Genomic DNA, 25,021 nt, shown 5'->3' with positions numbered 1-25,021 from the left:
ATGTGTTATTCAGAATCAAAAATTGAACTTTTTGGACACAGTCATAAACATTTTGTTTGGTAAAACCCAAACACTGCCTTCCGAAGTAAGAACTTCATCCTGACTCTCAAGCATGGTGGTGGAGGCATCATGGTTTGGGGCTGCTTTGCTGCATGAGGAAAAGGATGGCTTGCTGATGATTAATGAAACCATGAATTCAGCTGCATATCAAAAAATTCTAGATGATAATGTCAAGCCATCTGTTCGAGAGCTGAAGCTGAGCTGAAAGTGGGTCATGCAGCAAGATGTTCAAGTAAGGTTACCATACAATGTCTGAAGAAGATATTTCATGTTTGGAAAGGCTAAGTCAAAGTTCTAACCTAAACCCTATTGAAATGTTGTGGCAAGACCTAAAGCGAGCTATACAAGCAAGGAAGTACGTATGGACATGCAAGGAAGTCAAATATCACAGAGCTGAAACAGTTTTGTATGGAAGAATGGGCCAAGATTCCCCCAAGCCAATGTGAAAGACTGATCAACAGTCAGTCGGGACTTTATATTGGTCATTGAACAGTACATCAGATTTAAGCCCATCACCACTATTGATCTAAATCCACTATTGAATCCACTATTGATCTGAAACTGTCAATCCAATAAAACAATCTGGAACAAAAGAAACCTATATAACATAAACACTTAATTTACTTAACTGCCACCATTCTCCAGAATGGGTGAAACATTTACAATTTCTTGATGCACTTTGTGTACAATGGCACAAAATTTAGCAATATATCAAGTTGCATTATTAACATTTATTAACATTTTTGTCAGAGAGAAGATAAGATGAAATTCCTCTGACTTACTCAGTATATGAGATTGAAATTTACTGCATAGATTGCAATGAAACGTACATTTGTGTGAAATATGCCCCATCGTTTCTACTTCCCCCAAGGCACATGGGCATTTACGTAAATGATATGGAGTTCTTTTATATCTGCCCTCCAGCCATGCTGATGGAAAAGCTAAGGTACATGCTCTTCATTGCTTGGGGATTGTCAGAGTAGATAAGTAACCAGCTAGTTTTAAGGCAGGTGATACCCACCAATTCAGAGACTGATCTCTAGTTACAGGAAACATTTAGTTGCAGTTATTGCTGCTCAAGGAGGTGCCACTGGTGCTTAAGGAGGTTCATGTACTTTTCCACACAAGGATATTTGTTGTTGAATCTTTTTGTTGGGTGAATATTCTAAACATATCCTTTTTGCCTGAGTTACTTATTCTGTGGGGTTGTCTTTCTCTCTCTCATGGTTTAGCTTAGGATCTAATTATGCTTTGAATAAGAATTGTGCTAACATTCAGACCATCCTAGTGGGCTCACAAACCTTTTCTCAGCACTGCACATCTTTCTAGGTGAATGGATAACTCTCTCTTAGTCCATCTGCCAATTCTGGTCTGTCATAGAGTTGTTGTGAGGATTATTTGAAAAGTATAACACTTTGGATAGATGCTAAATGTTGATGATGTTGTTATGATGTGTCCCTTTGTAGTTAGTTGTCCCAGCAGCCATTCCAAACAGCACTTCGGCTACATTCACACAAAAAAGCCACAGTTTCCAGCCAGCTCAGCAGGACACTTCTGGACTATCGTTCTCTTTGGATGAAAGCAGAAAACCACAAGCCAAATAATTGTTGTCTCCCATGACTCACTGATTCATTTTCCTTGTATTGATAAAAACAACTTAAACAGGAAATAACAAATAGCATATGATGATGAAATCATTGCTTAGTTCAGATGAAACCATGCAGTCATTTCAAGTCTCTACCATGGAATTTGTGGTTTCCCCTCCTCCTTCTTGTATATGCCTCAGTTCTAGAAGCCTGTTTTTTGAAAGACATTAATGCATTAGTATAAGGCTGCAGCATGAAAAACAAACAATGATGCTCCTGGCATCCCTCCATATGTACTTAAGTGCAGTGATGTAATACTGAAGGGAGGTGAAAGTATTTCTAAGTAATGGCTGAAACAGGTTTCCCACTATAATAGGGCTTAATTGGGATATCTGGTTGAGCCCACAGGTCTCAGGATTTACTGGAAAGGGAAAGAAGAATTCTCCTCCATCAGATTGCACTCTTAGGGGGTGGGGAATCTATTTGAAAAGAACATTGCATTGCTTTGAAGTCTATGAAGCCATCTATTGCTTTTAATTTTAAATTATTGACACGTTTGTATGTGAAAATAATGTTTACTTTACACCTTAAAATCAAGATCTCTCTCTCTCTCTCTCTCTCTCTCTCTCTCTCTCTCTCTCTCTCACACACACACACACACACACACACACACACACACACACACACACACCCCACCCAGCCCCTCATCAGAAAGGGGCTGTACAGAAAGAGAAAAATCATAGTCCTATCTCTGAAGTTGGTGGCTGACATATGGTACAAGCCCAATAGCAATTCATGCATGCAATTTGCACAAGTGTGCAAATGCAAAAGTGGGTGTACTCTTATCTAACATCAGATGTATAATTTTTGTATTTGAGCAATTTATGTAGTTGCGCAAATTGTACATGGGCTGATGTACCCTTGTGTGGTATGTCCACAGACTTCAGAGACAGGTCTATGATTGTTCTCTTTAAAACCCTGCTCAAATATACCCATGCTTAATTGAATATTACAAAAATCCTCACAATAACTGAATATATTGAAATCTTTCAAAATCCATAAACAATACTTGGAATAGAAATGTGAAATGTGAACCTAAAATTTGAAACTATGGAACAAAGCAAGGAAGACAAGCTGTTTATTAAAGAATGACCCTAGTCACAAGAGCCTAGCCTTGAGACTTGGGGTAATATCTTTTGTACTCAATTCTACCAGCCATGGATTACTAATACAGACTACCATTCAACCATGTGGGAGATGTGGAGAAGCCTTACCAGCTCCCCATATTAGAATGCATGGCTGAAAAGAAAAATCACACAATGTTCATATTAATATAGACAACCAAGGAACCACACATTAAGAGTATTCACACATGCAGTCTAACCCAGGCTAGGGCAGCCCAGGGTTAGGCTATGTGTTAGGTTGCATGTGTGAGGCACCAGGAGATAGGTCACTCCTGGCGCTGCCCCTGTGCCAAGCCCCACTTACAAAACCTGCAGTTAGCTGAGGTTAAGTGAACCTGAGGTTCGCTTTACCTTGTCTGGCGATCATCTGGGCAATTGCCTCCGGCTTAAACGACTCTCCCCCAGTCCGCCGCCATTTCTGGCAGTAAGCCAGGGAAAGGAGCGGCTGTGCCAAGTGTGGCGGTGGCTGCTCCAATGAGAGCAGCCACCATGCTCATGCCCCAGGCCACTCTGGGATGTGGGAGGGGGGAAGTCCTCCCTCTCCCAGTGTCTTCCTCCAGCACACCACTGCTCATTTGGGCATGTGGTGAGGTGAAGTGGAGGACGGCGGCTGCTCATCTACTGGGAAGGAAGGCAAGCCTTCCCCACACCTCATTCCCTAGAGATCAAGTGAAAGATATCATTAAATTGTCCATCTGTATTGCTTGTTATTTAGACTTAATCTGATTTAAATACTTAAAGCTGGTATTAAGCTGGAGGTAATATAGACTGAAATAAAGAAATTGATTGATTGATTGATTGATTGATTGAAGTATCATTTCTGAGATGCATTGCTTAGTAAATCATCTTATGGGTGATTTTCAGACTGTGCAGGAGAAAGTGGGGTAAAATCCAACAGCTAGCCCTCATGTTTTGAAACCAGTTAGGGTTTGCTGCTTTGGATTTTACACCACTTCCTTCCTCACTGAGGCTTTGAGGGGATGGAGAGAAAGGAGGAAGCACCCCCACCCCTGGATCTGCACACAGGGCCCTTCCCTGAGGGAGAAGAGGAGGAGGAGGGGCTGGGTGACTGATGGCTTTCCCTCGCCTCCCCACCCCCCCTCCACTCTTGGGGAATTTGCACAAGGGCAGCAGACTCGTGCAAAAAATAAAAAATAAAAAATAGATGATTGACAGACACACCTCTAAAAGCAAGCCACAATTCTGAAGCTGCATTCTTATGCACTCTGACCTCGAGGAAGCCCATTGAACTAAAATATTTACTTCTGAGTAATCCCAGCAAGCCTGCAAACTGTTCTCAAAACTCCACCTGAAACGACAGAGCGATGCTGAGCCTCTCCGTTCGGCCCAGCATCTGTTTCTAACTGCATGCCTGTGCAGTTGAGAGAGATTGTTGCAAGCCCATGCAGGCATGCCTCACAGTTAGAAAGAGATGCTGGGCCAAACAGAGAGGCTCACCATCACCCTGGCCGCCGCCACCCCCCAGCAGCCACCCCTCAGCCACATGGTGGCTGAAATTAAAAAAACAACAGAGGTTCAGTGCAGTGGGATGGGCACAGGGTAGCTTCTGGAGACCCACCAGACCTTGGAGGCTACGGACTGGGGCCCCAAGCTACAGGGGTTAGAGCACCTCTGCCAAGAATGTCAAAAGCTCCATCTACCATCAAAGATCCATCTAACACATCACCCTCTTTCCATCCAACCCAGTTGTGTTATCACATTATGTATTATGGAGTAACTTTGTCTCATTTGCTGTAGTATTCAGTGGTGGTGTGTGCCCATGCAGTTTGGCTTGACTATGTCAAGAAGACTAAACTAATGACAACGGGTACAGCAACCACCCTCAGAATTGATAATGAAGACATTGAAGTGGTGGATAGCTTCTGCCTTTTAAGATCGACCATCAACAGTAAAGGACCCAGCAGTCAAGAAATATGCTGCAGACTAGCACTTTTTAGGGTTGCAATGAAGACCTTGGAAAGGATATTTAGATGCTATGACATGTCTATACCAACAAAGATTAGAACCGTTCGGACAATGGTTTTCCCCATGATACTCTATGGATGAGAAAAGCTGGACTCTGAAGAAGCAAAATAGAAAAAGTAATGACGCTTTTGAACTTTGGTGCTGGAGAAGACTTTTGAGGATACCATGGACAACCAGGAAAACAAACAAATGGATCACAGAACCAATCAATCCAGAATTTTTACTCGAGGCACAAATGACCAGGCTCAAACTATCATACCTTGGACACATTATGCGAAAACCCAGCTCCCTTGAGAAGTCCATAATGCTGGGAAACGTTGAAGGAAAGAGAAGACGATGACCAGTAGCAAGGTGGTTGGACTCGATTACGACAGCAATGAATGCACCACTGAGAGTCCTTAAAGGCTAAGTTGAAGACAGATCATCTGGGAGAGAATCTCTCTATGTGGTCACTAAGAGTCGACACCTACTTGACAGCACTCAATCAAGGAACAGCACTAAAGTAGTCAAGCTAGAGAAAACCAGGATCCAAGAAACTGAGGCAAGGCTTGCCTTAGACAAGAAACTTGTTGTAGGTGGCCTGGTAGAAATCATAAATGCTTCTCTGAGGGAGGGCAGGATACCTCCTCGTCTTAAGGAGGCAATTATTAGACCTCTTCTAAAGAAGCCTGCATTAGATCCCTCAGAGTTGAGCAATTATAGGCCTGTCTCCAACCTCCTGTGGCTGGGCAAGTTAATTGAGAGGGTGATGGCCTCTCAGCTCCAGGCAGTCTTGGAGGAAACTGATTATCTAGACCCATTTCAAACTGGCTTTTGGGCGGGCTATGGTGTGGAGACTGCCTTGGTCGGCCTAATGGATGATCTCCAATTGGGAATTAATTGACAGAGGAAGTGTGACTCTGTTGGTCCTTTTGGACCTCTCAGCTGCTTTCGATACTATCAACCATAGTATCCTTCTGGAGTGTCCGAGGGGGTTGGGGGTGGGAGGCACTGTTTTACAGTGGTTCTGCTGCTACCTCTCGGACAGGTTCCAGATGGTGTCGATTGGAGATTGAGATCTTCGAAATCTGAGCTTAAGTATGGTGTCCCTCAAGGCTCCGTACTCTCTCCAATGCTTTTTAACATCTACATAAAACTGCTGGGAGAGATCATCAGGGGATTTGGAGCTGGGTGTTATCAGTATGCTGATGACACCCAGATCTACTTCTCCATGTCAACTTCTTCAGGTGATGGCATATCCTCCCTAAATGCCTGCCTGGAAGCAGTAATGGGCTGGATGAGGGAGAATAAACTGAAGCTGAATCCAGATAAGATGGAGATACTTATTGTGTGGGGTCAGAACTCCAGAGACGATTTTGATCTATCTGTTCTGGATGGGGTCACACTTCCCCAAAAGGAACAGGTCCACAGTCTGGGAGTACTCCTGGATCCACACCTCTCCTTGGTTTCTCAGGTTGAGGCGGTGGCCAGGGGTGCTTTCTATCAGCTTCAGCTGATACGCCAGCTGCGTCCGTTTCTCGAGATCAATGACTTCAAAACAGTGGTACATTTGTTGGTAACCTCCAGACTTGACTTCTGTAATGTGCTCTACATGGGGCTGCCTTTGTACGTAGTCCAGAAACTTCAGTTGGTTCAGAATGCAGCAGCCAGGTTGTTCTCTGGGTCATCTCGGAGAGACCACGTTACTCCTTTGCTGATGGAGTTACACTGACTGCCGATAGGTTTCCTGACAAAATACAAAGTGCTAGTTATAACTTATAAAGCCCTAAATGGCTTAGGCCCTGGGTATTTAAGAGAGCGTCTTCTTCGCTATGAACCCCACCGCCCATTGAGGTCATCTGAGGAGGTCCATCTTCAATTACCGCCAACTCGTTTGGTGGTCACACAGACAGGCCTTCTCGGCTGCTGCCCCGAGATTGTGGAATGCACTCCCTGCTGAGTTACGATCCTCCCCATCTCTGGCTATTTTTAAAAAAAGCTTGAAAACCCGTTTTTTTACCCAAGCCTTCTCAGGTTTTTCATTTTAAAATACTGTTTGTTATTTTTATGGTTTTTAAATTATTGTATTGTTTTAACTTTTATATGTGTTATATGTTGAACTGTTTTAACTTTTATATGTGTTTTAATTGTTGTTAGCCACCCAGAGACGTAAGTTGGGGCAGAGTATAAATTAAATAAATAAATAAATAAATAAAATAGAGAGCAAAATGGATGCAATCACTATTGTGCCTCCTTCTCGGTCTGCTCCCCCGCCCACACACTGGACTTGCCAGAAGTAGAGGCTGGCTTAGCTTAGCACACTCTCCTCACCAATGGGCCACAATAAGTCCTCCTGAATCCCCTTTTGCAGATCCAATAGGAAAATGGCATAGCCTGACAGGTAGATAGGTAGATATTGTTATCCCTGTAAAGGTGAGCTAAATAATGTTGTACAGCAGGATGAGGTATTATGCCACTTTCCCTTCCCTTGACCACAACCCCCTCCACACCTCCCTATTCATCTTGGGCTTGACTCTATCTAAGCAGAACAGGTACCCCTCCAAATGGTTTGAAGGCGTTCTGACAATAGGATGGCTATGCCTAGGATCAGTCTCCTAAGAGCAGCTATGTCCTTTGGCACTGCATGTTGTAAGGCCTGTTCTCTTTCCCAAATTGTTTTCTCCAAGGTGGTACAAGTCACTAGGACTTGTAGATGCTGACCAGGCACAGGATGAAGGTATGCAGAACAGCAGCTGGTTCTAGAGTGTGCCTGCATCATGATTTCTCAGTATCCCTGCTCTGATGCCCAACAGCACTCCCAAGATGCTGTTATGCACATGTCAAAAGACCCAAAATATTCAGTGGCTGAAAATCAGTATATTCCTGGGGAGGAACCACTCAGCAACTAGCACCCCAACTAAGTCCAATGGCATGCACAAATGCTCCCACCAAAGCAACAAGGTAGTATCCTCTGGACCTGCTCCAAATGTAGAGAGTACAATCAGTTGTCTGGCCTGGCAGCCTTTGAGAACTGCGAGGCTCTCCAGCATGCCTGCGCAATTCGAATACATTGTCACAAGCCCGTGACATCATGGGCTTGCAATGATGTATTCCAACTGTGCAGGTGCGCTGGAGCACCTTGCAGTTCTCAAGGGCCACTGGGTTGGACGGACAGGCCCAGTGGCTGCTCCACCCACCACCATGTTCAACCCACCCACCCCCCTGGCCGCGCACATGGCTAAAATTATGGAAAAGATTGGTGGTTCAGCAGGGTGGTGGCAGGAGGACCCACTGGACATTTGGAGGCCACAGACCAGGGCCACACGGTCCGGGGCAGGGGTGTAGCTAGCCCGCCGGTGGCCTGTGTGCGGCCGCGGCGGGCGCCCCGATAGCCCCGCCCCCTGCATCTGACATCAGACACAGGGGATAGCCACGCCCCCACGTGCGGCCCCCTTCGGCAGTTAAACAAAGGCTGGTGCTGCGTTCTCAGCAGGGAAGAGCCGCTCCTGGCTGGCACTGCGAACGCAGCACCAGCCTTTGTTTAGCTCTCAAAGGGGCCGCGCGGCCCCCGCTTGGGAGCTAAACTACCACCCACGCATCTGACGTCTGATGCAGGGGGCGTGTCAGGGCCGCGAATGGCAGCTCCTGATTGGGCACGGCTCGGGTTCTTTGAACCCATTCGCCCAATTTTAGCTACGCCCCTGGTCCGGGGTAAGAGCGCCTCTGTTCCAGCTCCCCACCCTCTGGATTGCTTTGGGTGAGAACCCTAGCCAGGCTGCTGTAGCAAGCCACTTGATGGTACTGCCATTGCCTGGTCATTGGCAGTTGAAGACACTTTAACAAGTAACTTGACTATCATTCATATCCATCCATATCATTATCCATATGTACAGGCAGTGAATCTGCTTTTTAAATTAGGAGTAGTGTTATAACAGTCCCTTATTAGTAGGGATGTCCCTTATTTCAGCCCGAAATTGTCTATGCCTTATGGGATATCATTTGTCCCTTATTTTCAGCTAATGGGAAGAACCTACGGCTCAGACCAAACTAGTTATTTTCACTCCTAACGAAATAATTAATGAGCTCCAACTCCTTTCCCCTCTCCCTCCCTGCCAGAGTACTCTGTGCTTCTGGTGGCCTGCAAGCTTAGTGTTGCCAACAGTCCCAGACTGGGGACATTAACGAAAACATTAGCAGCCATTAATGATTGACTAACTTACCGTCTCCAGGTATCTGGATCATGAAAATCCTCCAAGCAATCAATATTAGATAGTGCTCATGTGTGAAACACATCACATCCATTTTGGCTAACCATCAATAAGCAGAGGAGAAGCAATCTAAGTTGTCAGTTATAGTTTACACTGAAAGTGGTAAAAACACAGAGAGCACTCAGGTTCCCACAAACTCCCCCCGCCTCGTGTCCCTTATTAGAGCAAGGGAATGTTGGCAACCCTAATGGGGGGGGGGCAGCACATGGGCTGATGCAGCACACACACAAACAAACACGCATACTCTTCAGCCTCTCCCCCAGTTCTCAATCAGAACCACATGCATGTGCATGATTTGGGGCAGAGCATAGGCACACATGTGCACGATAATCCTATGATTAAAAACAAATTAATGAAGGAGAAGTAGATGAGGACATGAAAGCCAATGTTTCCTTCCCTTGCCTGGCAATGGTAGCAGGGGAGGGGGATGCCCTCAAACTGAGTAGGCTGGGGATTTTTCCTCAGCAGAGGGCAGCTCTACTCAGAGCCTGGCTACACTGCATTCTCTGTGAAAGTCCAGCCACTTAGTTCTGCCTGTTGAGAATTCTGAAGACTCCTTTGCTTACCAGCAGGAGAAACTGGTGGGGAAATCACAAGGGCTGCTGGCTGCCTTTCTCCATTAATTCTTCACTTACCTCTCTCTGGTCCTGAATGGTTAATGCTCACTGCTGCTCCCCTTCTGAGGGAAAATTAGTCGCTAGGGAGAGCCTGGGAAAACTCATGATTCCATCTGGAATTGACACACAAAAGATGCTGACAGTACATAAACCATTTTATAATATCAGGCAAGCAATGACAGGAGAGGCTGAGTTTTTGAAACGTGTAAATTTATTTGAGACTAACAGGAAACGTGAGAGGACTCGATGAGGGAAGTTCTGGTGCAGTTCTGGGTTCTGAATGTGCATTTATGTGCACATACTGAATTATCAAAATAAAAATCAGAAGACACCCTGTTGATTTGGGCCTCTCTTGTGGGTTTCTGAAAGTTTCCATTTCCCACAGTTCATGACCTGAACTGCTATAACAGTTCTTTAAAATATGCCATTGTGCGAGGCACTGTCTTGAAATGTATTACGAAGATGCTTCCTTTAACATATCTCTGGAGAGCAATTAACTTCTATCTGGGTGGAAATAAATAAGCTCAACCTTCACCTAAATGAATAGCGATTTGACTGGAATTATTGAAATTAGGTACTGGAGTTCTAGGTTGTCCTTGTGTACTTTACCATGATAATAGTATAGTGTTCATAGCTTTCGTTTTTAATGCAATGGATTTCCTGGTTTGTAAACCACTCATGCTTTAAAAAGGGGGTTATTTTCTCCCTCAGAGCATGAAACCATAATTATATTTATAGAAGATCATCCCTATTCAAAATTTGTTTTGCTGTCCAGGCAGTTCCTGAATGGTAAAGAAAATGAGACAAACAAAATAAAACAAATGAAGAAAATAGGACAAATGCATCCAAAACAGATAGTGAGGAACTCCAAAAGGATCTCTCTAAACTGAGATGATGACAAAATAGCAAATGCGGTTCAAAGTAAGCAAGTGTAAAGTGATGCACATTGGGGCAAAAGAACTCCATATACACTGATGGGATCTGAGCTGTCAATGACTGACCAGTTGAGGGATTTTAAAGTTGTGGTGGATAGCTCGTTGAAAGTGTCAACTCATTGTATGGCATCTGTGAAAAAGGCAAATTCCATACTAGGGGTCATTAGGAAGGGAATTGAAAATAAAAATGCTAGTGCTATAGTGCCCTTATACAAAACTATGGTGCAGCCACATTTGGACTACTGCGTACAGTTCTTGGAGAAGGTGCAGAAGAGGGCAACCAAGATTATCAGGGGCAGGGCTGTCCCAAGTGGGATGCATGGCTGGCAGCGAATCAGCATGTGTGGAGCCTCCTTTACATTTCATATCATTACAGAATCATACTGATTGATGACATACAGTGTAAATGTGTGAGTGAGGTTATTGGACATGTCCAACCAGCTTGGACATATAATGCATTTATAAAGAAATAAAAATAGAAAGCACAACACACGCTTCACAGTTCTCAGACCTTCTGGGTTGGGCATAGTGCATAAATAAAATAAATTGGAGATTTTTTAAAAGGCATGAAAATAGTTAAAAATATGATTTCCAAATGTACAATTGCTTGAATATTATATTTTGCTATAGAAAAGTGCATGGTCAGATTGTATATTGAACAGCCTTTGGTTTGAAGTCTAACATGGTGTATATATTGGACTCTAGGTTTTACATTACACTAATCAAGTGTGTTCCTCTTTCCTCTTTCATGTGCCTGTGCTGAACAGTCCATATGGCTAGAAACAGGTGATCGTTCTTCAGGAAGCTAAATTTCCTGCATTGTGAACTTAGTTTATTATATAGTTGCTCCAGTGTTCAGTAAAGAATATTATTTATCTCCATACTTGTAGCCACCACTGTAAACATTGTGAAGAACCACTTCTAGTACATAAATGATAAATTAGAGGAGGCACAAGGAAAAGCATGAACTCAACAGCAGGCAGGATCCAAAAGTCAGATTCCAAATTAGCCACAATATATAGCAATAGCAATAGCAATAGCAATAGCACTTACATTTATATACCGCTCTATAGCCGAAGCTCTCTAAGCGGTTTACAATGATTTAGCATATTGCCCCCCAACATTCTGGGTACTCATTTTACCGACCTCGGAAGGATGGAAGGCTGAGTCAACCTTGAGCCCCTGGTCAGGATCGAACTTGTAACCTTCTGGTTACAGGGCAGCAGTTTTACCACTGCACAACCAGGGGCTCTTATATATAGCAAGTAATGATGAGATCCAGATTTGTTATGTTCTACTACTAGAAAAACATTTGGTCCCAAAGTTTCTGGATGTACAGATGAATTTGAAGAGATATAAGCAAAATCCAGCTATAATTTGTAAGATGCAAGTTTTAATAGTTTTACATAGCCTCAATCTGACATTTACATGCAATACAACTTGCAGATGGAGAATTCAGGCTGCTTCCCAATATTACTTTCAGCAGACACAGAAGCTGGCTGAAGAGTCACACCCGAATTTAAAAATAAATGAAAATGTAATATCACAAGAGTAGCACAGACATGTCTGTTTCAGAGACAAGACTTGCAAACTTAAAGAGCTCTGGGAAGCTCACCCTATGCATGCCTCTCCTCTAAAACAAACACGTTAATTACCCTTCTGACATTCTGTAATCACACACTTAAGTCTCCTCTCTTCTCAAAAACACAATGGACACCACAAACCTAAACATACTTAGCTGGAAACATGTCTCATCTGTTTCAGTGGTATTCCCTAGTAAATATACTAAGGATGGACACAAACCTTGCCTGCCTTCCTCACCTTCCTTCACAAGTGAGGAAAGAAATCTCACTTGTAAATTTCAAAGTATATTTACTAGGAAATATATTCACTACTTCCTAGTAGATATACTTTGAATGGGGACATAAGCTCTGTTGAACTGATGAGATGTTGGGGATCAGGGTCAGAACTGACTAGAGTAGAACATCAAATGTGGGAGAGGAAGAATATTACAGCTGCATTCATCAGAGTTCAGATTTGATTGATGGAAGAGCATCCTCTACACCCGTATACTATTTAGGCACTGGCTTCTAGAGATAGGGTTTTGATAACTAGAAATAAGATTTTAAAATGAGATCTATGGGTGATTTTGCCAGTAATTGGAGTCCTCCCTTCCCTAAGTTCCCTTCCATCCTTGCAGACATGCCCGGTGCTTTTGCCGGCACTCTCCTGCTCAGCTCTCCTTCCCCTCCCAAATCTCACCAAGCTCTCTCTGATCCCTTGGCACTAGTGGGCAACAACAGACCAGATGGCATCCTGCGATGCAAGAGGCATATTAAGCCAAGAGAAGTTGGGGAAGGTTATTTTGGCAATAACCAGAGTCCTCCCTTCCCTAACTTCCGTGTGCGCGTTGTGGAAAATGCCCCCCTCACTCGCCTGGGCAGTCGATTGCAGGGCGACTGCCCCCCTTCCCTCCTCCTCTTTTTTTTTTTACATTGGCCACCTCCCACATCCCACGCCGACTCCTGATTGCTGCCGACTCCTCTCACTCTTGAATTGCTGCTGCTGCTATGCTACTCCCGCGCTCCCCATTTCCCAAAACTGCGCTGCTGCAAATTTCCTTGGCTTATTGTAGCAATGCGCCCACTGCTTCCAAGCCCCCCACTGCTTCCAAGCCCCCCCTTGCGGAGGCAGGCTGCAAAGAGGACGTGACATCACCTCCTCCACTGCAGCCCAACAATCAAGGCTGAGCGAAGAGGAGGAGGAGGAGCAGGGCATATGCATGGCTCAGGCAACCCACCCGGCCATGCGCCCCAGCAGAATTGTAAATAGCATGGTGTTGAGCAGCTGGCAGGGAAAAACGGGAAGGGCCAGGGCCAATCAAGCTGAACAAATGGCACTCAACAATTGCTCCTGGTCATGCACCTGACTGTGTGCAGGAGAGGCAGGCAGGGAATCGCTTGGCACTTAGTGCGGGAAAATTGCTTGCCTTGAGCTCCTGAGCGCTATAACCCGCACTTTCAGCGGGTAGTGTTTTCAATTTGTTCATCACAAAACTTACTTTGACGGCAAGAGTCGGTGAGGCAGGCAGGGAGCAGGATCAATGGATTTTTCGCTCCCTGGTAATCTACTCCCTCCTCCTCACATCAGTAGCCAGGTCCAGGTGGGCCACAAACAGCAGTGGCAGCAGCACACACAACATGAGGGCAGCACTCTGTGCTGCTCCTCGTTGTCCAGCCGCACGGCGCATGCTCTCCGCTTCTTCTCTTGCCACCAGGAGCCAATGGGAGAGCGCCCGCCCCACCCAGACAGGTCTGGCAAGTCGTGCAGCACGCCTGCGCCGAGGGGGAGTGGAGGGGGTAGGGGGGCACTGTAATGTACCACTCAGAAGTTTGTGGAATATAGGCCTGGAATATAGGCCTGTGTCTGATTTCATTTTATATTAAGAAATGAAATCACACCTGAACTCTGGGTGAACTGCCTGCTCTGCGAAGGGAGAGGCATTCCAGCATTGCACTGTGAACTGGATACTTAAGAAAACACAAAGGGCCGGGCCTGAGCTATATCAATATGCTAAAATGCAACTGACCACCAGATAACGTCTGTGGAAAAGGCCAGGGGCTGAACTCCTCTTTTCTGTTGCAAGAAATCTATGTTAATCATTGTCAATGATGGCTCTGCTATGCTCAAAGGGGATCATTCAGTTGCTGTCTATAGAAATTCCACCCTAGGAGAACACCCGTAGATTTAGTCTTTCTACTAACACTTGTTTCCCCCCCGCTCCCTTCCTAAGCGCACAGTTTACAGAAGATGAGATTCAGATTTCTCTGAATCTGGCCAATATCCTGAATAATTAAAAAGACATTGTCCAGAAGGTAGCAGCAAGTTGTCACCTTTTTGAGGACCCAGGAAAAGATGAGATTTGAATAGATTCTTTGAATAGATCAAAGGAAAATATACTATAAAGAATGAGGCTACTAGACAGAGAGTCAGCAGTGCTTATGCCTACGGGCAGTCCTGCTCACACAAGCCATCCCAGAGTTTGCTGCTAAGCTGCAGGGCAACAAGCGGGAACCCTGTCCATGGACAGGAACTGTCTGTGACTTCTACTGCGTAGTGAGAAGTCAAGACTAGTCATGGTGCTCTGGCTCTCAGCCGTGATTTGAGCAACTGCAAACGCTCCTGTCTCCTGCCAAAGGCCTCGCTCCTTCCACTGAAAGATCCTGCACTCGTAAGTCTCTTCCTGGTAAATATGCTGCCTCTACAAGCCTGGAATTCCTTCATCCCTTCCCCTTCTCCTGCTCCCTTCCCCTCGTCCCCCTTCTAATTCCTGAATCTTCCCCAAACCATGCCAGCCCTCAGTCTACCTCCCCCCCCTCTTTTCTGCCTGTATCTGAATTGTATTAGGCTTTAGGAAGATTTAATGCACACACATATGTTAGTTAGGCACATTACACTACACCTTGAATCGGAAACATGTTCTTAATGTGGATTATTTTGTCCTGATGAGCAACTCTTTATAATAAAGCCCATTGAACTTTCTGAGAGTGTCTCTCTCTATCTCTGTTTGCGCGCCCAGATCCTACATGGTCACCATCTCCAAGAACCAACTCAGTTTGTGTATGATGTGACTTTCCCTCTTTCCCTCTGAGCATGTACAGAGTACGAAACCAGGTATAGTTCACAACAGCACTGCCGGTCTGGACTCGAATTTTTTTTTAAAAAAATTGAAAAATTATTGTGGTGCTGGGGCAGGGGCAGCGCATGGCAGGCACTTTTGTGCCCCCCCTTCAGCTGGGCCTAGGGAACGTGCCCTGCCTGCCCCACCCTCATTATGCCTCTGGCAGGGAGCAACAGTAAGAGGGCATGCCCTCACTTCTTGCCTGTGGGCTTTTCAGAGGCATCTGGTGGGCCACTGTGGGAAACAGGATGCTGGACTAGATAGGCCTTGGGCCTTCTTATGCACTTATGCACTGTGCAATGACTCTTTTCAAAATGCAATATGGCAACTGCAAGGTGTCCTCTAATCTCAAATCTAATTTCAAATTCAAGATCCTGACTTAAAATGGTGTAAAGATCCTGGCTGACTAGGAAACTAGACCAGGCTCAGGAGCCTGGCATTTAATTGGCACATGGCAAAACTAGCTATGACTAAATACTTTCCCTTTCATTAGTGAGACATTTGTACACAGTTCAAAAGGCGTTTGGAATTGCTTGACACTCATGGAATAAAGCTGTTTGATACCCAGTTTGTGGTTAGGCCAGTCAATCTGGAACACTGTGAACCATCAGTAGACTTGGTCTCAGTGCACATTTGTTTACATATTCATATGGCCATTGATGTGGATCTTTCCAGATAAGATGAAACTAGCATTTATAATAAACATATAAAGAAGCTTGATATATATACTAGGAGGCACAGAAAATGCTTACCACATGTCAAGACAAGCTAGAACAAACAAATAAAAATTTTCAGGACTTAAAAAGCACATATAGCAGTGCTTCTGACCACCACATAGCATCTGTCTGAATTTCTGCTGTGGTTACACATTCAGGCAACCCAAAGGTGACCAAGAGAGCAAAGCAGAGCAAAGGAAAAAAGGCAAAGCATGATTCCCCCCCCCCCCCCCGCTGCACCGGAACCAACTTTTACAGCCATGATTTCCTCACCACCAACCAACTTTTACAGCCACAGGATGCTTTCTTGGGCATGTAAAAGGGTGGATATGCACCAATAGGGATGTACAAATCGTTTCGAGGTTGAATTGATTCAACTTGAATCTGTTTGATTTGAGTGATTCGACCTCAAAATGAATCTGCCCTAGCACCGCTGGCCAAAACAGAACTCAAATTGAATCTCCCCAGATTCGATTTAAATCGATTTGAGATTTGTGTTTCCCTTAGTCATTGCCATTTCATCATGTCACCCTGAGCTTCTCTGCCACTCTGGTTGGTTCCTTGCAGTGTGTAACAATTGGCTGGTGATCCCCTTGCTTCTTGGTTGGCTTGTTATCCTGCAAATCCTGTGTTGTCAGGGGTAACTGTGCCAGCATTGGCTGCGGAGAGGGACAAATGAGTGTTGGAGGCAGATGGAGGGACTTTCAAATATAATTAAGGGGAGACCCTGAGGCAGCCATTTCCTTTTGCCTTGTGCAGAGAAAAGGGGGGAAGAACTGCTGTTGTCTGTTGCTGCTGCTGCTGCTAATGATGATGACGATGATGATGATGATGATGGAGTGAGGTGGACTGCTGTGGTGAGTGATTTTGTATTTTTCTGCCATAGGGATTAAAGAGGATTTGAAGCTGACCCACTATTTCCCTTGGGTAGTACCTAGGTATTCCAGAGTGGGTTGGGGGATATGGCTCTATGGGTGCTACCTACCACCCAACCCACAAGGCACTGGAACACTCAGGTGATTTTTAAGGAATGTTTTTGTTTAAAGTGATTTATTATCCCTATGAGGATTCATTATACGCCTTCATTTCTTCTGTTCATTTTGACTATAATTAAACAGTGCCAACTGTCAACTGCTATGTGTCAACTAAGTCCGATCTGGCCCCCATTGAACACACACACACACCCCGGTCTGGTCTGGGTCCGGACACGTTCGTAAATTTATTATTTTTTAAAAATAAAATAAAATAAAATGAATTTAATGTACCTTTAGCCCCTGGAGGGGGGGCTTCCTGTATGCTGTGGAGGATCCGCGAGGGTTCCCCTTCCCCCTGCCAGTCTCTGAAGTCACCGCCACAGCTCAGGAAATTGGTCATGTTTGGCCCGTTTGGGCCTCTGTAGTGTGCGGTGGCGGCAGCCCTAAGTGCATGCTCTGTCTTGTTTAGGAAACTGTCCGCATGGTGGAGTGGTTCCAGCCTCTGTGGATCTGCAGAGGCCATTTTTGTGCGAAACACCAGTATTCTAGCGAAGAAACACCAGGCGATCCCTTTAAATGGCCTTCGTGCATGCACACGGAGTCCAGGTGAGTAGCCAGATGGCCGCAGGGATGGATGATGGGTCAGGTTGCCGCCTCTCTGCCACTGCGCGCTCTGAAGTTACTGGTCTGAGGAGAAATTCAAAGGTACCTCTGCGCCTCTTGTTTTTAAAATCAGCAGCCAGTGGGCCACAGGGTGTTGGCAGGTCAGGTTGCTGCCTCCCCACCGCTGCACTCTTTGCTCTTCAAAAGGTACTGTCCCAGCACCTCGGCGCCTCTTTCTTTCTTTTTTTAATGATGAAAGGAAATCATTATTCCCATAGGATTTAAACTTAGAAAACATGTCAAATTGATTCAGATTTATTCAATTCAAATCAGGCTGATTTGATCTGAATTTGAAGCACTAGAATCACCCAGATTCAAGTTGAATAGATTTGTATTCAAATCGATTCACACATCTCTAATGGTGAGATGTCTGGGCTTAAGTGTTTTTTAAGCCTGTCTTAATATTAAACAGTATTGAACCCTGCTTTAATTGTCTATGTCTATTGTCTATTAATTGTCTATGCTATTTCTTCTTCCCAAACAAGTGTATGTAAGAAGACTCCAATATATCCCAAATTGGCAAACATCATTATTTGGAAAATTTATGCAATAATGTCAGCTGATACAATATGCCTCATAGCATAGTTTAATATTTGGAACCGATAACCCACTAACCATCTATCATTATAAGTCACTAGTGCTTTTATTCTAGGTTCCTTATTACACCAAATAAATGTTATCATAAGCACTTGCCATTTTTTAAAATAAATAAGCAATTGCTAAATCTTATAGGAAGGAACTGAAAAATAAAATGTAATTCAGGAAGCAACAGCATTTTAACAGCAGAGATCCACCCCAAAACTAGGGTTGTCCATTTTGTTTTTTTTTCTGTTTTGTTTTTGGCCCGAATCTGAAACACCCCCATTTTGTTCTTTGTTCGAAATCAACCAATCCGAAACACCCCAATTTTGTTCTTTGTTCGAAATTGCAAAATCTGAATCTGAAACGTTTTGGATTTTAAAAAATGGCCCTGGGGAAAAACTAGTGGGTGGGGGTGGTAGTGCCCAATGGGTGGAAACTACCACCCAAATTTCAGAGGAATTGGGCAAAGTGCTGATCTTTGGTGAATTTTTGAAGTATAGGACTTGTCCCATAGGGAAGAATGGAGGTTTCAGCAAAAGTATGGCTTCATGTTGGGGGGAAATGGGTGGCCCAGAGCAGAGTAGAGTGGGTGGTAGTGCCCAGTGGGGGCAAGGAAGCTGCCAGAATTATTTCAAAGGAACTGGGCAGAGGGCTGATCTTTAAAGATGTAATGGAGTTTGCGCATCTGTAAAGTTCTTCCCCATAGGGAATGATGGACCTCCATAATTCCTGCCCCATAACTGCACTTGAGGGGCACCAGGGTAGCCCAGAGCGAGTGGTGATGTAGACCACATAGGGTGCCAACCATCCCCATGGGTTGCTAACCCATGGGGTACTGGGTTCTGTTGTTTCTGAGATGTTTTGAGTGTAGATTCAGATTCTCTGGTAGTATATGAGAGTGGATTCATGGTTTGTCATTGAAAATCTCATATGCTACCAAAGAATCTACACTCAGAACACCTCAGAAACAACAGAACCCAGCACCCCATGGTTTAGCAACCCATGGGGGTGGTTGACACCCTATGTGCACTACACCACCACTTGCTCCCAGCCACCCCAGTGCCCCCCAGGTGGAGTTATGGGTCTGCTGAAACCTCCATTATTCCCTAGGGGGGAAAAACCTTAAAGAAGCATAAACTTCAACAATTCCTAAGAAATCAGCCCTTTGCCCTATTCCTTTGGAATCTGTGTGGCAGCAGGCACCCATTGGGACACTACATTGGGGCCCTATCCATCCCCAGCACAGTACTTCCAGTGACTGTTGCTGGTGTGTGTCCTATGTTTCTTTTTAGAATGTGAGCCCTTTGGGGACAGGGAGCCATCTTATTTGCTTTATTTCTCTTTGTAAACCGCCCTGAGCCATTTTTGGAAGGGCGGTATAGAAATCGAATTAATAATAATAATAATAATACCACCTGAACCACTCTTCTGCCCCCAAAGCCCCCTTTCTGCCCTGAATCCATCACAAACAACATCAACATCACACATTAACAACAGCAAAGCTTTGGAAAAAATCAGGCAGATTTCTAAATGTCATGCACATCCACATCCCCCCCGCCCAAAATGCAATTGATCTACACACAACAGTGTGAAACAACGACGAAATGCACACTGCCCCACTGGCCAATGAGAGTAAATGCACACTGCCCCGCTAGCCAATGAAGGTAAAATTTACCCTTAAATTTGCTTAAAAGGAATAAGGAGGCAATTGCCAGCAGATCAGTCCATGCTTTCGCTGGCCAATCTGCGGGCTGGAAGGGCTGGAAATTCAAACAGATGTCAAAACTCAAAATGGAGACTGAAGGAGAAAGACTTTTTGCGATTGCAAAATGGAGTTCCAAAACAGCCGAAACAACAAAATGTTTTGTATCTGAAACAGGGACGTTTTGTTTTGGCTACAAAATTTTCTGTTTTGAGCATTGGGTGTTCTGTTTTGGCTACAAAACAGCCGAGATGGCCTGTTTTGTGCACAAAACGTTTTGTATCCAAAATGAAACGCACATCCCTACCCAAAACAGATAGATGTAATTTATTCCACTGTTTGAACAGATAACTAAACTTTTTAATAAACACTTCATAATTGTTTATAACCAAACACTTTGGATTCTAGTATCAGCCAGTATCATTACATTGTCTCCTTGATGTGGTAGCATTCATCATGTGAATTTTTTTTTAAAAAAAATTAAGGTGTGGGGGAGTATAATTCTGTTATTCAATCCCCACCTCCACCACTTTCAATTTGAATTGGTACTGTCTGTGGGAATTATTAATCTGGCCTTTGTAGAATATGGATTTTATTATTATTTTACTTTATTTTAGTATTCATTGGAACATGAATGGACTCAGCTGTTGGAAGGCTGCTGTGGAATGCAAGGGGTGAGTTTAAATTAGGCAAAATAAGGTGTTTAGATTGAGGATAACATCATACTTTGTAGAAAAAAAGAGAACATTAAAATGAAACCAAAACCACAAATGGTGGGTCTGAGAGTGAGTAGCTCATTAAAATATGTAATAGATGTCTGTTATTCTTTGAACTGAAAGCAGCCTGGAAAGGAACGCAGCCTTTAAAAAGTAATTATAGAAACAAACCTTAATCTTTCGCTCGTCTTTCAGAACAAAACAAAACCCCTCACGATTGTTAATTAGCTGTGTCAACCTGGGGGCCCAGCAAGTGTGAATGATAATCCTAGTGAAAAACACACAGAATTATTTCTTTGTCTTTTTTCTGCAGTAAATCGATTCTTGAAAAACAGTATGGCTTAGAACAGGGTTTCTTAACCTTGGGCCCCCAGATGTTGTTGGACTACAACTCCCATCATCCCCAGACATGGACTTTGTGGCTGAGGATGATAGGAGATGTAGTCCAACAACATCTGGGGGCCCAAGGTTAAGAAACCCTGGCTTAGAATAAGAGAGCCCTGATTCTTCTTCTTGGCCAGAAATGGCATTAAACAATTTGTCTTTCTTCCCCCCCCCCATTACAACGGAAACACCATATGTTCCACCTCCCCACCCGATTTATTGAAACTATTCAATAGACTCACATGGGAACTATTAAGTACAGCAGAAATGTGTTGCCTCCTCCCCATCTTTTCTTTTCAATTGTAATATGGTATGCGTGTATAGAAATGGTTCTAATTTTTCATACTCAATAGTATCCTTTCATGTGCTTTTTAAAGTATTGGGTCTTACTTTAAATCCCTAAACGGTCTTGGACCAGGATTCCTCAGGAAGCACTTTCTCCCATAACAGTGCACACACGGATCCAGTTGTATGCATAGATCTCCTTTCAAGACCGTGATGCAAATGCCACGTTCTTCAGAAGCTGGTCTGGTGGCTGCAGGGAGCAGAAGGGAAATCTTTTCTCTCTCTCAGCAGCTGTCATCTGGAGCTCCCTCCTAGAAGAGGCCCGCTAGGCTTCCTCATTGCTTATTCCTGCACACTTGCTGAAAATGTGTCTGTTTAGAAAGTGATTGGGAGTTGTACATTTGATTTCACTGTTGTTTTAGTTGCATTTTTAGTATTTCATCTGGTTTACTTGTTCTGATTTAATAGTTTCAAATGGTCCTATTTTGTAATGTTTGATTTTGTAACCTGCCTTGAGCATTGCAGTTTTTCATATTAACCCCCCTGCCCCCCGCCCCCCCAAAAAACTTCTACAGAGTCTGGCACCAACTGGCTTCCCTCCTGGAATGAAATCAGCTGCATGGGGGCTGATCCATACTGAGACTTGTGGTGTTTTTGGTTAACCCATTCCTCGACCCAAGCCAGCTTTTGAATGGTGCTTGTATTCAAGTCCTGGAGTAGAGGTGGAGCTAAAAAAACAACCAGCAGCAAGAGCATTGAAAGCAGTCTACACTTGCCTTTCTGTAAATAATATCTATTTTCATTAAAACATAAATATTCCAAATTCTATTCCACTGCCTCTAGTGCCACAACTCTTTCCTCTGGATTCTACAAGACTGATATGAGGACAAAGGAAAAAGCCCCCCTTCCACCTCACCATAGTCCCAATCTGGATTGGATTTCCTGCCGTTCCCATTTAGGACAAAACAAAGCAAGCACTCAATGTAATTTGTTGTTCGGCTCTGGTTGCTTTGAAAAAAGACATCCACCCCTAAAAGACTTAGACCAGAGCAGTTAAACTTCAGTCCTCCGGCAGATGTTGGCCTACAATTCCCATAATCCCTGGCTATTGGCCATTGTGGCTGGGGATTATGGGAGTTGAAGTTCAAAAACAGCTGGGGGCCCCTAAATTGAGCAGGCCTGGTTTAGACAGATGATCAAAGGGAAGCCAGATGCAATGCAGTTTTGATCTTTGTATGCTGGCCTTAAAATGACCTTTGCACAATGGATGCTCATGCGAGGATCAAGTGCTAAGAAAGGCAACTAAGGAAGCTTTAGTAAGTGTTTCCAGAATGGCTTTGTGGGGGATGAGGCTAAGCCTTGTTGGGTCTTGGAGTCTTCTGTCTTTTTGGTGACATGGGTGTGATCTATAAAGTGTTTATGAAGAGGAAAGTGCTTGGTCTCTAAAGCACCCATATGGCTGAGTGCAGCTGCCTGCTGTCCCACTCCCAGTGGTTCTGGCTGAGGAGGCCCATTCCCCTTATTGTTACCACAGGGTTACTTCCCAAGGAAATGTTGGAAATTCTTTGTGGTGAGAGAATCCCTTTCTCATTATAGCAGAGCGCACAGAGGCACAACACAGCGGAATTTACTTAGGCATGCATGTATGCCGAGAGTAAAGTAACTTGGAGCCAATTCATAGTTTCAAATCAATATATATGGCATTTATTAAGGAACTCCATTCTAGATAGGAAAGTGAGGAGTTAGGATCTCTAATCTATCTATCTAGCTGGATGCAGATGGATTCTGCATCTTCTCTGCACACATGGTGCAGGGAGAGGAGCTTGCCATGTTGCAAGGTAGAAGGGCAGGTAGGGAAGAAAGAGAGGAAGGAAGTTAATCCCTGAGATTAGCAATCTACATATCCAAAGGGATAGTGTCAGAGCAGTGGAGAAAGGGTGACCAATGTCTTGACCCTCTAGCCCTCTGACTCACTAGTCTGTCCTCCACTGTCTGAGACAAGAGACAGCGCAAAGTCCTTTAACTTCCAACAGAAAGAGTTGTGGTATGCAAGAAGAAGACAGTAGAGTGGAATCAGGAATATTAATAGCTTGATGAAACAGATATTACTAAGTGGCCTGGGTGCAGAGCATCTGCGCCTCTAGTTCTCCTTTGTTCTCAGCTCATCATTCTCAGCCCTCCCCTCCTCTTCCCTTCCCCCCATTCAATGTTTTTTCTTTCTGGCCAACCAGCTGACTATCCACTTTTTCTGGCCACTTGCCACTTTCTCTCCCCAGCCACCTGCCTGCCTGCCCGTTCTCTGGCCTGTCCGTTGGCCTTATGTTCCCTGCCACCTCTCCCCCTCCCCTCACTCGCAAACTCTCGCAAGAGCTACCATGCGTGGGATTAGCGATGGGTACATCTAATAGAATTAGAGATTCAGAGAGGCAAGGGCAGTCTGCCTTCAGTGCTCTTGCTGCTGGCTCTTTGTTAGCCCTGCCTCTACTCCAAGACTGGAACAAAAGTAACTAAAGCACCATTCAAAAGCTGGCCTGGATCAAGGAATCGATTAACCAAAAACACAACACTTATGAACCAAACCATTTTGGCTTAAGCATATAAGACAGAACAGCCTGTCAGATAACCTGAGAGAACCGTATGGTAAGAGCAGGTAAAAGAAGATGCTGGAGCCAACAGAATATTGTTGAGCCACGCGACAAGCATAGAAAGCAGCTACTGCAAACAAAGATTTTGAGCCCCAGCTGTAAGTGTCCTGTTAACTCTTTTTATTGTACATTGCACCAAGCTCAATTTTTCCAGCGGAGGCAACTAATAAATACACAAATATATTCTCAAAAAGTTCAAAAGAAGTATCACAGTTCAATAAGTGCCTGCAACACTTGTACAGTCCCATTCCCTGTGGCAAACAAGTGTGTTAGTGTGCGTATGTGGGAAGGCAAGGAATGGGGGACTCCACATTTTTCAGGATCAACAATTTCTCATATTTCCCCACACCAGATGTCCCAGATAGAGGAAAAGACATTTGGATACCCTTCAACAACTTATTAACAATGTACAAATAACACATGTTCAAAAAGACATCGGGATTTAATCTTCACTGAAATGTTTTGCCTGTTCAGATTCTCCATGCAGAATATTGATGGGGGAAGCTACATTTGACCCAGTGCAATCATACTAACAGGTATCACTTCCTGGTGGCAATTTGTGTTACCACAGTGGCCCATTTTCTACCAGCTAGGTTCATGTGAACTATGCTCATGTTCATATTTGCAATGGGGAAAGTCAACTGTTTTTAACGCCTAGTTGCTCCTCTTTTTGTTCTTGTTATGAATTCTTCTATTAAGAATTTCCAACAATTAAGAAGTTACAAAAATAATATTCTGATCACTATCAAATGTCCATAATAAGTATTCCAGAAGAAAATAAAAGAGCCACTTTGGCTGGCATCTGATGTTCCAGTGTTTTCTGTCACATGATGGGGTAGGGGTGATTTTTGATGTTCTTCCCTTCCCTTTGTAGCCACCTGCAACCTGTGCCTCCTGAAACTATGTCCCCGAGGGCTGTGTGGCCCTCAGGGACATAATTTCAGAAGGCACAGGTGGTTACAGAGGTAAAGAGAAGACCAGTCAAAATTACCCCTCCCCTGTTGCCCGACAGAAAACTCTAGAGCATCATTTCAGTGTTTGTATGTCAGCCTTTATTT

At 44.2% G+C, this 25,021-nt stretch overlaps 1 long non-coding RNA gene across 1 annotated transcript in view; it reads right to left on the bottom strand.

Moving 5' to 3' along the window:
- Nucleotides 1-1,384: 1,384 nt before the first annotated feature.
- LOC128342073 (uncharacterized) overlaps nt 1,385-25,021 on the bottom strand; it is a 33,769-nt gene continuing 10,132 nt past the window's right edge. The window contains exons 2-3 of the long non-coding RNA XR_008314756.1: nt 9,699-9,793; nt 1,385-1,856 (exon numbers count right to left, since the gene is read on the bottom strand). This is a non-coding gene — a long non-coding RNA (uncharacterized LOC128342073). The remainder of the gene's footprint in view (nt 1,857-9,698; nt 9,794-25,021) is intronic.

This window comes from Hemicordylus capensis, chromosome 2, assembly GCF_027244095.1.
Source record: "Hemicordylus capensis ecotype Gifberg chromosome 2, rHemCap1.1.pri, whole genome shotgun sequence".
NCBI lineage: Eukaryota > Metazoa > Chordata > Lepidosauria > Squamata > Cordylidae > Hemicordylus > Hemicordylus capensis.
The sequence above is the reverse complement of the archived record's forward strand: the minus strand, read 5'-3'. Positions and strand labels throughout refer to the sequence as shown.